Raw genomic sequence first — 12,034 nt, forward strand, 5'->3', positions numbered from 1 at the left:
TCTAGGGATTGTATGAAAATGTGAATGATTTGTCAAAGGAAAATTGGACGAGGTCTTGTAATTGTTTGGCAGGTGAGGGGGGTGGTGGGTAGTGCGGGGGTGGTGTGGCAGAAGGGAAGGGGCTACTGGGGGTTGGGATGTCATTGAGGGCCAAGAAAGGGTTAATCCATTGAGCTGTGAACAGTCACTTTATTTTGCCCTTTTTTTTTTCCCTTCCTGTCCCTGCTACAATAAAATAAGATTCCATTTCACCTGAAGCCACTTCATTATAGTTCCATATAGTCTAAACCCAGCTGGTTAGTGATGTGTTTATAATTGTGAAGTTTTTTTTCCCCTTGTCTGGCAGAATGCAATGTATTACTCACTGAAGTCATCAGCGAGTCCTGTTTTGAGGCGGGGGCAGTGTAGCACTCTGTGCTGTTCTTCTGCCTACGCAGGACATTAAATTTCAGGCGTGCGTGGGAGTTTAAATCTACTTCTGTTTTTTTTTAAAGAAAGGGCAATCCTATATTTAATGGAACATGGATGAGATTGGAAGCTGGGTCCAGACAAAACCAACTTTGCACCACGAGTTTGCACTGGTGCTCTACTGTACATGTTTCTAATATCTAGGATCTACTAGCTGCAATCAACTTGGCTTCTGGGGGAGGAAGGGGTGGGATGGGAGAGTGGGGAAATTGTGAGTGATGTTTAAAATAATTTTCCTTTGCATGAAATGAGAGACGGAACTTTTTTTTGCTCCAATTACTAATGTTTTCGAACCAGCAACACGCACATGAGAAGGAAATGGAAGCCCCGACCTCCTGGCTCAGGTGAGAGTTCTGCACATTGAGCCAACGATGTCGTAGTTTGCCTTTATGATGCCACTCAGTTGAGCTTTCTTTTCTCCCCTTGCATCTGTTCCTTGGCTGAGGACATTTACTCAGCATTAAGCTACCATCTTATCAGGTTAAGATGTCTCCAGTATTCAAGTGACCCTCAACATCAACCTATTCACCCCTCAGCTTGCTCCTTACTGGACCCATTGCCCAAATGTTTACATTTACAATTAGCAAACAGAATAAATTCAGAATGGAAATGATTTGTGCCCCAGCACAGAATGAAGATCGAGACTGGCTGCTTCCTGATTGATGCAGAATTGCAAAGAAACCAGCTGTGCTGGTGTTTATACTCTACTCTTCCCTCTATTCCCATCTCCTTCATGTATTCATCAAGCTTCCATTAAAGCTCTCTGCTTCAGCCACAGCATGTGGCAGCGAGTGCCACACTCTCACCAATCTGTAAAGAGATTCCTCCTAAACTCTTTATTCTGTTGGTGGCTATCTTGCGTATATGTCGTCTTGTTCCAGACTTGTCCACAATTGGAAACAGTTTCTTCACATCCGCCCCTTCATAGGAACAGGTGGAGGCCGTTCAGCCCCTCAAGCCTCTTCTGCCATTCAATGAGATCATGGCTGATCTGTGACCTAACGCCGTATCTTTGCCGCAAATCCCTTAAAATCTTTGGTGAAATGTAGTACTCCATGAGAGATCCTTCAGCACATCAACACAGCTCTGTTTCACAAATGACCAAGAATGACTGATTTATAGTGCAAAAATGAGACTCATCTCCCTTGCCTTCTCTCCTGTGCTCTTTCCCCCTGTTTATGTAGAAGGAAAAATTAACTTGCATTTGTGCACCAGCTTTCATAAACTCAAAGGTGCTTTAGCCACTGTAGTAATTTAGTCTCCACTCCAGAAAGTTGAACACGTAATCTGGGTTTACATGGTAGTGCAGCACTGTTGGAAGCCTTACCTGCCCTCTCGGTGGATATGAAACCTGCCATGGAACGCTGAAATGTCCTGGCCAATGTTAATCCTTCAAACGACACCCAAAATTGATTATCTTGTTGCTGTTGCTAGGACCATCTTAGAATGGTGACTATACGTCATTGGTTGCAAAGTGCTGCAGGGCAGCCTGGGATTGTGAAAGGCACTATATAAATGTAATCTTTCTTGTACTGCAAGAAACAGCAATAGCACTAATTTAGATCCAATAACACTGAATCAGTGGAACACTGGAACATGAGGATAAACATACAGAATGACAGTGGGGTAAAGCTGGGGAGCAAATGCCTCAGTTACGCTATGTGCATGTCATAGAGTCATTTATGGCAATGAAGGAGGCCATTTGGCTCTACACGGAGCAATCCAATCAGTCCCAGTCCCCTGTTCGATCCCTGTAGCCCTGCAAGTTTATTATCTCAAGTGCCCATCCAATTTCCTTTAGAAATCATTGATTGGCTCTACTTCCACCACCCTTGTGGGCAGCGAGTCCCAGGGCATTACCACCTGCTGCGTAAAAAAAATTCTTCCTCACATTCCCCCTGCATCTCTTGCATAAAACCACCAATCTGTGTCCCCTAGTCCTTGTACCATCAGTTAATGGGAACAATTTTTCTTTGTCTATCTAAACCTGTCAGAATCTTGTACACCTCTATTAAATCTCCCCTCAATCTCCTTTGGTCCAGGCAGAACAAGCCCAGTTTCACCAACCTAACCTTGTAACTAAAATCCCTCATCCCTGGAACCATTCTGGTAAATCTCCTCTGCACCCTCTCAAGGACCCTCACATCTTTCCTAAAGTCTGGTGAGCAGAAGTGGATGCAATATTCCAGTTGGGGCTTAACCAGAGCTTTGTAGAGGTTTGGCATAACTTCCGTACTTTTGTACTCAATATACTATTTATGAAGCCCAAGATCCAATATACTTTGTTAACCACTGTTCTGTCACCTTCAAAGATCGATGCATATGCACCAGGTCCCTCTGTTCCTGTGTTCTTCTTGGCATTTCTTCACTGATGAAGATTTTGGGAAGGTTGTTGTCATCGGTTGCAGGCCCGCTGGTGGCTAGTCAGGCCTATCCGTGACTGGCAGATTCTCCCACAGCGGGTACAAATCAAGGTGTAGTCGCTGCTGGGGGCAGTTGGATCTATCCTTCTCCTCCTTTTCTTTTTTATGCTGGTTCTTCACCCAGTCTCAAAGGTGTCTGTTGCCCTCCAGATGTAGCATCTCCAGGCATCACGGTCTATGGCTGGGCTTCCCATTGGCGATGGTCGATCTGACACACAGAGAGGGACTTCTTCAGGGGGTCCTTGAAACGTTCGCATGGAGCCCCTCTGTTCCTTTTACCAGTGGTCAGCTCTCCATACAACACGATCTTGGGCAGGCGACTGTCATCCATCCAGGTAACGTGACCCGCCCAACGCAGTTGGCTTTGCAGGAGGATGGCCTCGTTGCTGGTGATGTTGGCTGTTTTCAGGACTTCGATGTTTGTGATGCGGTCCTGCCAGCAGATCTTGAGGATGCTACGGAGGCAGTGCTGATGGAAGCACTCTAGAAGGTGTACATGACGGCGGTATAGGACCCATGACTCAGCGCCATACAGAAGGGTGGTGAATACTATGGATTTGTACACTTTGAGTTTGGTCTGTGCTCTGAGTCTGTGATTGCTCCACACACATTTGTATAGTCTGTCGAATGTACTGTTTGCTTTTGAAAGCCTATTGTCCACTTCCTTGTCTATGGTGGCATCAAATGAGATGATACTTCCCAAATAAGTAAATTGCTGGACAGCATTCAGCTCGGTTCCCTCGATGACAGTGCTTGGTGGTCTATATTCTTCTTGGGGTGCAGGCTGCTGCAGGACTTCAGTTTTCTTGAAACTGATTTTTAGTCTGAAGAGTTGTGCCGCCTCGGAAAAACGTGTTGTTTTACGTTGCAGGTCTGACTGATTGTGGGCCAGGAAAGCACAGTCATCGGCGAAAAGAAGTTCACGGATGAGTTTTTCTTGTGTCTTTGTGTGAGTCTGAAGATACCTGAGGTTGAAAAGGCCTCCCTCAGTCCAGAAGCATACGTAAACTCCCTCAAGGTCTTCCGTTGCCTTCTGCAGCATCATGCTAAAAAAGATTAATAGGGTCGGGGCCAACACACATCCCTGCTTCACACCATTAGAGATATGGAAGGGACTTGAGAGGTCGCTGTTTTGCTTGACTTGTTCATACTGATTTTCATGAAACTGCTTCACCATGGCCAGGAACCTGGGTGGGCATCCAAGTTTTTCAAGGATTTTCCAAAGTCCATCTCTGCTCAGTGTCGAATGCTTTGGTGAGGTCTATGAAAGTGATGTACAGGCCTTTGTTTTGCTCACGACACTTTTCTTGTAATTGTCTGAGTGCAAATACCATGTCTGTGGTGCCTCTGCTTGCTCTGAAACCACACTGACTCTCTGGGAGGTTTTCTTTCGCAATGGTAGGCACAAGCCTGTTCAGAAGTATTCTAGCCAGGATCTTCCCAGCAATAGAAAGGAGGGTGATCCCACGGTAGTTGGAGCAGTCTGATTTTTCTCCTTTGTTTTTGTACAAGATGATGATAACGGCATCATGAAGATCCCATGGAATCCTGCCTTGTTCCCAACAGGCCGTGAAAAACTCATGGATCTTGTTGTATTGGGCAGGGCCACCATGCTTCAAAGCTTCGGGTGGAATTCCATCAGCTCTGGGGGCTTTGTTGTTCTTCATCTGGTTGATGGCGGTCACAATTTCCTCCAGAGCTGGGCTCTCATCCAGTCCTTCTTTGACAGGCTGTTGTTTAATGTGACTGATGGCAGTATCATGCACCGTGCACTTGGTGCTGAAGAGAATTCTGACTTCTTGTCAGCGTGTAGGGCCTTCATTGCAAGAGGATTTGAGTACAGGAGCCAGGATGCATTGCAAGAGGATTTGAGTACAGGAGCCAGGATGTCTTACTGCAGTTATACAGGGCCTTGGTGAGTCCACATCTGGAGTTTTGTGTGCAGTTTTGGACTCCTTATCTGAGGAAAGATGTTCTTGCCTTGGAGGGAGTGCAAAAAAGATTTACTAGGCTGATTCCTGGGATGGCAGGATTGACGTATGAGGAGAGATTGGGTCGACTAGGCCTATATTCACTAGAGTTTAGAAGAATGAGAGGGGCTGTCATAGAAACCTATAAAATTCTAACAGGACCAGACAGGCTAGATGCAGGGAGGATGTTCCTGATGGCTGGGGAGTCCAGAACCAGGAGTCACAGTCTCAGGATACGGGGTATGCCATCTAGAACCAAGATGAGGAGAAATTTCTTCACTCAGAGGGTGGTGAACCTGTGGAATTCTCTACCGCAGAAGGCAGTGGAGGCCAAATCATTAAATGTTTCAAGAAGGAAATAGATATATTTCTTAATGTCAAAGGGATCAAGGGATATGGGGAAAAAGCGGGAACAAGGTACTGAATTAGACAATCAGCCATGATCTTTTTTTGAATGCAGAGAAGGCCCAAAGGGCCGAATGGCCTACTCCTGCTCCTACGTTCTATGTTTCTATGTCTTGCCATCGGTGCTTCTCAAGGGGCTTTGGGTTTGATATTCTGGTCCATAGACAGATTTTAGTGCTTCATAGAAATTTCTTATGTCACCAGTATCAGCGTACAGTTGAGTTTTTTCCACAAGTGCAATCTACCGGTCATTTTGGACTTTCCTCAGTTTTCATTGAAGGGTGTTGCATGCTTGACGGGAGGCTGTGTTTTTCGTGGCTGGCCGGCTGAACCAGGTGAGCCTGATGTGCTGACCTTTTTATTTTTAGCAGATCTTGAATTTCCTCATCATTTTCATCGAACCAGTCTCTATTTTTTGTGGTGCTGGATCCAATGACCTCGTTGGAAGTATCCTGTACTGCAGCTTTGATGTGTTCCCAGAGTTCTTCTGGAGGGGAATCAGCAGTGAGATCAGGATGTTCCAGTCTAGTCTGTAAGGTTGCTTGATATCTTTCTCTGCAAATGAGGTTTGCAGGTTGCTGACTCGAAATTTCTTTGATGGATTGTCTCTAGGCCTGTTCTTGGGTTTAGGCCTGAAGTTTTTTTTTCCCAACAATATACTTTATTCATAAAAATCTGCACTAAAAAAATGCATTACAGAAGTTGACATTCCAAAAAGTGCAAAGGAAATCAGTTTTCTTCGATACAGGAGTGAGTCACCTCACCACCCTTCCATTCCATTTTACATGCCATGTACATTTTGCAGCAAACCCATATCTGGTGTATAGAGCCCGAGTGGTTTCCCATGGGTCCAGCCCCTCAGTTCACTTTGGTGGGAGGACCTTACACAGTGGTCTTTCCCCATTGAGCCTTCGCAGCGGCTGCCCCAAGCTTTAGTGCGTCCCTCAGCACGTAGTCCTGGACCTTGGAATGTGCCAGTCTGCAATACTCGGTCGTGGACAACTCTTTGCGCTGGAAGACCAGCAAGATTTGGGCAGACCAAAGAGCGTCTTTAACTGAATTGATGGTCCTCCAGCAGCAGTTGAAGTTTATCTTGGTGTGCGTCCCTGGGAAAAGCCCGTAGAGCACAGCCTCCTGTGTTACAGAGCTGCTTGGGATGAACTTCGACAAAAACCACTGCATCTCTTTCCACACCTGATTAGCAAAGACACATTCCAGAAGGAGGTGGGCAACTGTCTCTTCCCCACCACAGCCACCGTGAAGGCAGCATGTGGAGGGGACGAGACTCCGGCGTGCAGGAAGGATCTGACGGGGAGGGCCCATCTCACCACCAGCCAAGCTACGTCTTGGTGCTTGTTTGAAAGTTCTGGTGATGAGGCATTCTACCAAATGACTTTGGCGGTCTGCTCAGGGAACCATCCAACAGGATCCACCATCTCCTTTTCCCATAGGGCCTTGAGGACATTCTGTGCAGACCACTGCCTGATGGATTGGTGGTCAAAGGTGTTTTCCCACAGAAACTTTCCCACGAAGGATAGGTGGTACGGCACGGTCCAACTGGATGGAGCGTTCAGCGGCAATGTGACCAGGCACATCCTTCACAACACCGGGGACACATAGAACCTCAGCACGTAGTGACACTTGATGTTTGCATACTGGGAGTCTACGCACAGCTTGATGCAGCCGCACACAAAGGTGATCATCAGGATGAGGGCGAAGTTGGGTACATTTTTCCCGCCCTTATCCAGAGGTTTGAACATCATGTCTCTCTGGACCTGGTCCATTTTGGATCTCCAGATAAAGCGAAAAATGGCTCAGGTGACCACCACAGCGCAGGAGTGGGGTATGGGCCAGAACTGCGCCACATACAGCAACAATGTGAGCGCCTCGCACCTGATGACCAGGTTCTTGCCCACAATGGAGAGAGATCGCTGCTCCCACATACTCAGCTTATGGTGTACCATGGCTACTCGCTCTTTCCAGGTTTTGGTGCATGCCTGGGCCCTTCCAAACTATATCCCCATCACAGAACTTCCCTTTGGTTCTTTCTTCCTTTCAAACATCAGCTGATTAGAATCCAGGACCAGCATGTTCCTGTGAGGAAGAAAGACAAGTTTGGCAAGTTTCGGGAAGCTTGGATAACACGGGATATTGTGAGCCTAGTCAAAAAGAGAAAGGAAGCATTTGTAAGGGCTGGAAGGCTAGGAACAGATGAAGCATTTGAGGAATATAAAGACAGTAGGAAGGAACTTAAGCAAGGAGTTAGGAGGGCTAAAAGGGGTCATGAAAAGTCATTGGCAAACAGGATTAAGGAAAATCCCAAGGCTTTTTATACATATATAAAGAGCAAGAGGGTAACCAAGGAAAGGGTTGGCCCACTCAAGGACAGAGATGGGAATCTATGCGTGGAGCCAGAGGAAATGGGCGAGGTGCTAAATGAGTACTTTGCATCAGTATTCACCAAGGAGAAGGACTTGGTGGATGATGAGCCGAGGGAAGGGAGTGCAGATAGTCTCAGTCATCTCATTATCAAAAAGGAGGAGGTGTTGGGTGTCTTGTAAAGCATTAAGGTAGATAAGTCCCCAGGGCCTGATGGGATCTACCCCAGAATACAGAGGGAGGCAAGGGAAGAAATTGCTGGGGCCTTGGCAGAAATCTTTGCATCCTCATTGGCTACAGGTGAGGTCCCAGAGGACTGGAGAATAGCCAATGTTGTTCCTTTGTTTAAGAAGGGTGGCAAGGATAATCCAGGAAATTATAGGCCGGTGAGCCTTACGTCAGTGGTAGGGAAGCTATTAGAGAGGATTCTTCGGGACAGGATTTACTCCCATTTGGAAACAAACGAACTTATTAGCGAGAGGCAGCATGGTCTTTTGAAGGGGAGGTCGTATCTTACTAATTTGATTGAGTTTTTTGAGGAAGTGACGAAGATGATTGATGAGGGAAGGGCCTCAAAAGGTATTCCTGGATCCAAGTACTGCATATATGATAGGGGCAGCTCCCACCAAATTTTACTTTTGGAAACAAAGTAGAAGTCAACAACACATCTACTCTACCCGGGGGTGTTGCTGAAATAACGATTTAGGTCAAATCAGCAGTTTTAGCCCCAAATCCTCTCAAATCGTCATCAACCTGGAAACTACACAACCAGGGGCTATTTTTAAGGTCGCTCTCCTGTATCTAAACCTGTCTATATGGACTTTAGTAAAGCCTTTGACAAGGTCCCGCATGGCAGACTGGTGCAAAAGGTGAAGTCACACGGGATCAGAGGTGAGCTGGCAAGGTGGATACAGAACTGGCTCAGTCACAGAAGACAGAGGGTAACAGTGGATGGGTGTTTTTCTGAATGGAGGGATGTGACTAGTGGTGTTCCGCAGGGATCAGTGCTGGGACCTTTGCTCTTTGTAGTATATATAAATGATTTGGAGGAAAATGTAGCTGGTCTGATTAGTAAGTTCGAGGACGACACAAAGGTTGGTGGAGTTGCGGATAATGTTGAGGATTGTCAGAGGATACAGCAGGATATAGATCGGTTGGAGACTTGGGCGGAGAAATGGCAGATGGAGTTTAATCCGGACAAATGTGAGGTAATGCATTTTGGAAGGTCTAATGCAGGTGGGAGGTATACAGTAAATGGCAGAACCCTTAGGAGTATTGACAGGCAGAGAGATCTGGGCGTACAGGTCCACAGGTCACTGAAAGTGGCAACGCAGGTGGATAAGGTAGTCAAGAAGGCATACGGCATGCTTGCCTTCATCAGTCGGGGCATAGAGTATAAAAATTGGCAAGTCATGTTGCAGCTGCACAGAACCTTAGCTAGGCCACACTTAGAATATTGCGTGCAATTCTGGTCACCACACTACCAGAAGGATGTGGAGGCTTTGGAGAGGGTATAGAAGAGGTTTACCAGGATGTTGCCTGGTCTGGAGGGCATTAGCTATGAGGAGAGGGTGGATAAACTCGGATTGTTTTAACTGGAACGACGGAGGTGGCGGGGCGACATGATAGAGGTTTACAAAGTTATGAGCAGCATGGAAAGAGTGGATAGTCAGAAGCTTTTTCCCAGGGTGGAAGAGTCAGTTACTAGGGGACATAGGTTTAAGGTGAGAGGGGCAAAGTTCAGAGGGGATGTGCGAGGTAAGTTTTTTACACAGAGGGTGGTGAGTGCCTGGAACTTGCTGCCTGGGGAGGTGGTAGAAGCAGATACGATAGCGACGTTTAAGAGACATCTTAACAAATACATGAATAGGCTGGGAATAGAGGGATATGGGCCCCGGAAGTGCAGAAGGTGTTAGTTTCGGCAGGCATCAAGATCAGCGCAAGCTTGGAGGGCCGAATGGTCTGTTCCTGTGCTGTACTGCTCTTTGTTCTTTGTTCTTTGTTCTTGTCATCCAAGTACAGGGAGGTTTTTACCTGAATGCCTCCGTTGCCTGGGATTGTCATTCCTCTTATGCCTGCATCCTTCCTAATGGACTCAGCAAAGGGTTCAATACAGCAAACAAACAAGACAGGGGGAGAGAGGACAGCCCTGTCTGACTCCAGATTGGATTGGGAAACTCTCTGACTCCCACTCATTGACTGAGACTGCGCTACTGATGTTTGTGTAGAGCAGTTTGATCTGATTACAGATTTCCTTCCCAAACCCCATTTTGGAGAGCACATCCATCATGTAGGTGTGCGATATCCTGTCAAAAGCCTTCTCCTGGTCCAGGCTGATGAGGCAGGTGTCCACCCTCCTGTCCCGTACATAGGCGATCGTATCCCTGAGTAGCACGAGACTATTAGAGATCTTTCTGCCGGGTATAGTACAGGTCTAGTCAGGGTGAATCACCATCTCCAGAGTAGACTTGACCAGACTAGCGATGACTCTGGACAGAATCTTGTAGTCAACATTAGGCAGTGAGATGGGCCGCCAGTTTCTGATTTCTGCCCTCTCCCCCTTTCGTTTGTAGATGAGAGTGATGATACCTTTCCTCATGGACTCTGACATACTCTCGCATACTTCCAGCAGGTCTGGACCGACCCAGTCCCACAGAGCCGAACACAACTCAACCGGTAAGCTGTCGCTTCTGGGAGTTTTACTCATCTCGAAGGACCTGAAGGCCTTTGTCAGCTCATCCAGAGTTAACGGTTTGTCCAGACTCTCCTGCATGCTGTCATCTAAGACCTCCGTGATAGATGACAGGAAGGACTGGGAGCCTCTGCTCTCTGTGGGCTTCACGTCAAACAGCCCAGCATAAAAGGATTTGCTGATCCTTAGTAAGGCGGACTGCGAAGATGTTACCGAGTCATCCTCTTCCTTCAGGCTGCTGATCTCAGAGCTCTCTGTGTGTACCTTTTGGAAGAAGTAACGCAAGCACATCTCATTCTGCTCGATGGAGCGGACTCTGGACCAGAAGATGATCTTGGAGGCCTTCGTGGCAAACAGCGAGGCCTGCTGGCTCTTCACCTCTTGGAGATCCTCCTTGACCTCGACCCCCATCGACTGCAGCTGGAGCAGATTTTGCCTTCTTTCTGGAGTCGAGACATTTCCCTCTGTCTCTCTGTCACCCTCTGAACACCTTTGAAGATAAAGAATCTCTTGATGTTCTCCTTGATCGCCTTCCACCAGTGCACCAGAGATTCAAAGAGGGGTTTCACTATTCTCCAACCTTTGTAATCCTTTTTGAGTTCCTCAACGTTCTCTAGGGTTAGCAGTGTAGCATTGAGCTTCCATATCCCCCTGCCAACCCGCTCGTCATCCTGTAAGTGACAGTCGGCCAGTAAGAGGCAATGGTCGGAGAAGAACACCGGCCTGACGTCGGTGGATCTGACCATGAAAGCACGGGACACAAACAGGAAGTCAATCCTGGAACGGGCAGACCCATCCGGTCTTGACCAGGTGTATCTACGCTGCGCTCTGTCTGCAGGTTTGCTGAAGACGTCGTGCAGCTTGGCATCTTTTACTGTTTCCATCAGGAATTTGGACATAACGTCCAGTTTGCTGTCGTCACTGCCGGATCATCCAGCTGCGTTAATGATGCAGTTGAAGTCACCTCCTAGAATGACCAATCTGGATGTTGCCAGCAGCAGTGGGAGCTGCTGGAGGACCGTCAGTCGCTCGCTGCATTGAGCCAGGGCCTACACGTTGATCAACCGGAGCGGAGCGTTGTTGTACATTACATCTGCTACGAGGATGCGGCTGCCTACCACCTCCTTAACTTCAGAGATGATGAAATAAAAACAAGAAATGCTGGAACCACTCAGCAGGTCTGGAAGCATCTGTGAAAAGAGAAGCAGAGTTAACATTTCGGGTCAGTGACCCTTCTTCGGAACTGACAAATATTAGAAAAGTCACAGGTTATAAGCAAGTGAGGTGGGGGTGGGGCAAGAGATAACAAAGGAGGTGCAGATTGGACCAGGCCACATAGCTGACCAAAAGGTCATGGAGCAAAGGCAACCAATATGTTAATGGAGACACCTCGAAACAAGTTGAAGCGTGCACTGGGCCCCAACGAATTGCAAGTCTGACCAGCAACTAAAGACTTCACAGCAAATTCAAAGGACTGGGATGTTGCCTGGGCTGGAGCATTTCAGCTATGAAGAGAGACTGAAAAGGCTGGAGTTATTTTCCTTGGGGCAGAGAAGGCTGAGGGGGCACATAATTGAGGTGTACAGGATTATGAGGGGCATTGATGGGTTAGATAGGAAGAAACTTTTACGCTTAGCGGAGGGGTCAAGAACCAGGGGGCATAGATTTAGGGTAAGGGGCAGGAGATTTAGAGGGGA

This window comes from Heterodontus francisci, chromosome 7 (assembly GCF_036365525.1).
Source record: "Heterodontus francisci isolate sHetFra1 chromosome 7, sHetFra1.hap1, whole genome shotgun sequence".
Taxonomy (NCBI): Eukaryota; Metazoa; Chordata; class Chondrichthyes; order Heterodontiformes; family Heterodontidae; genus Heterodontus; species Heterodontus francisci.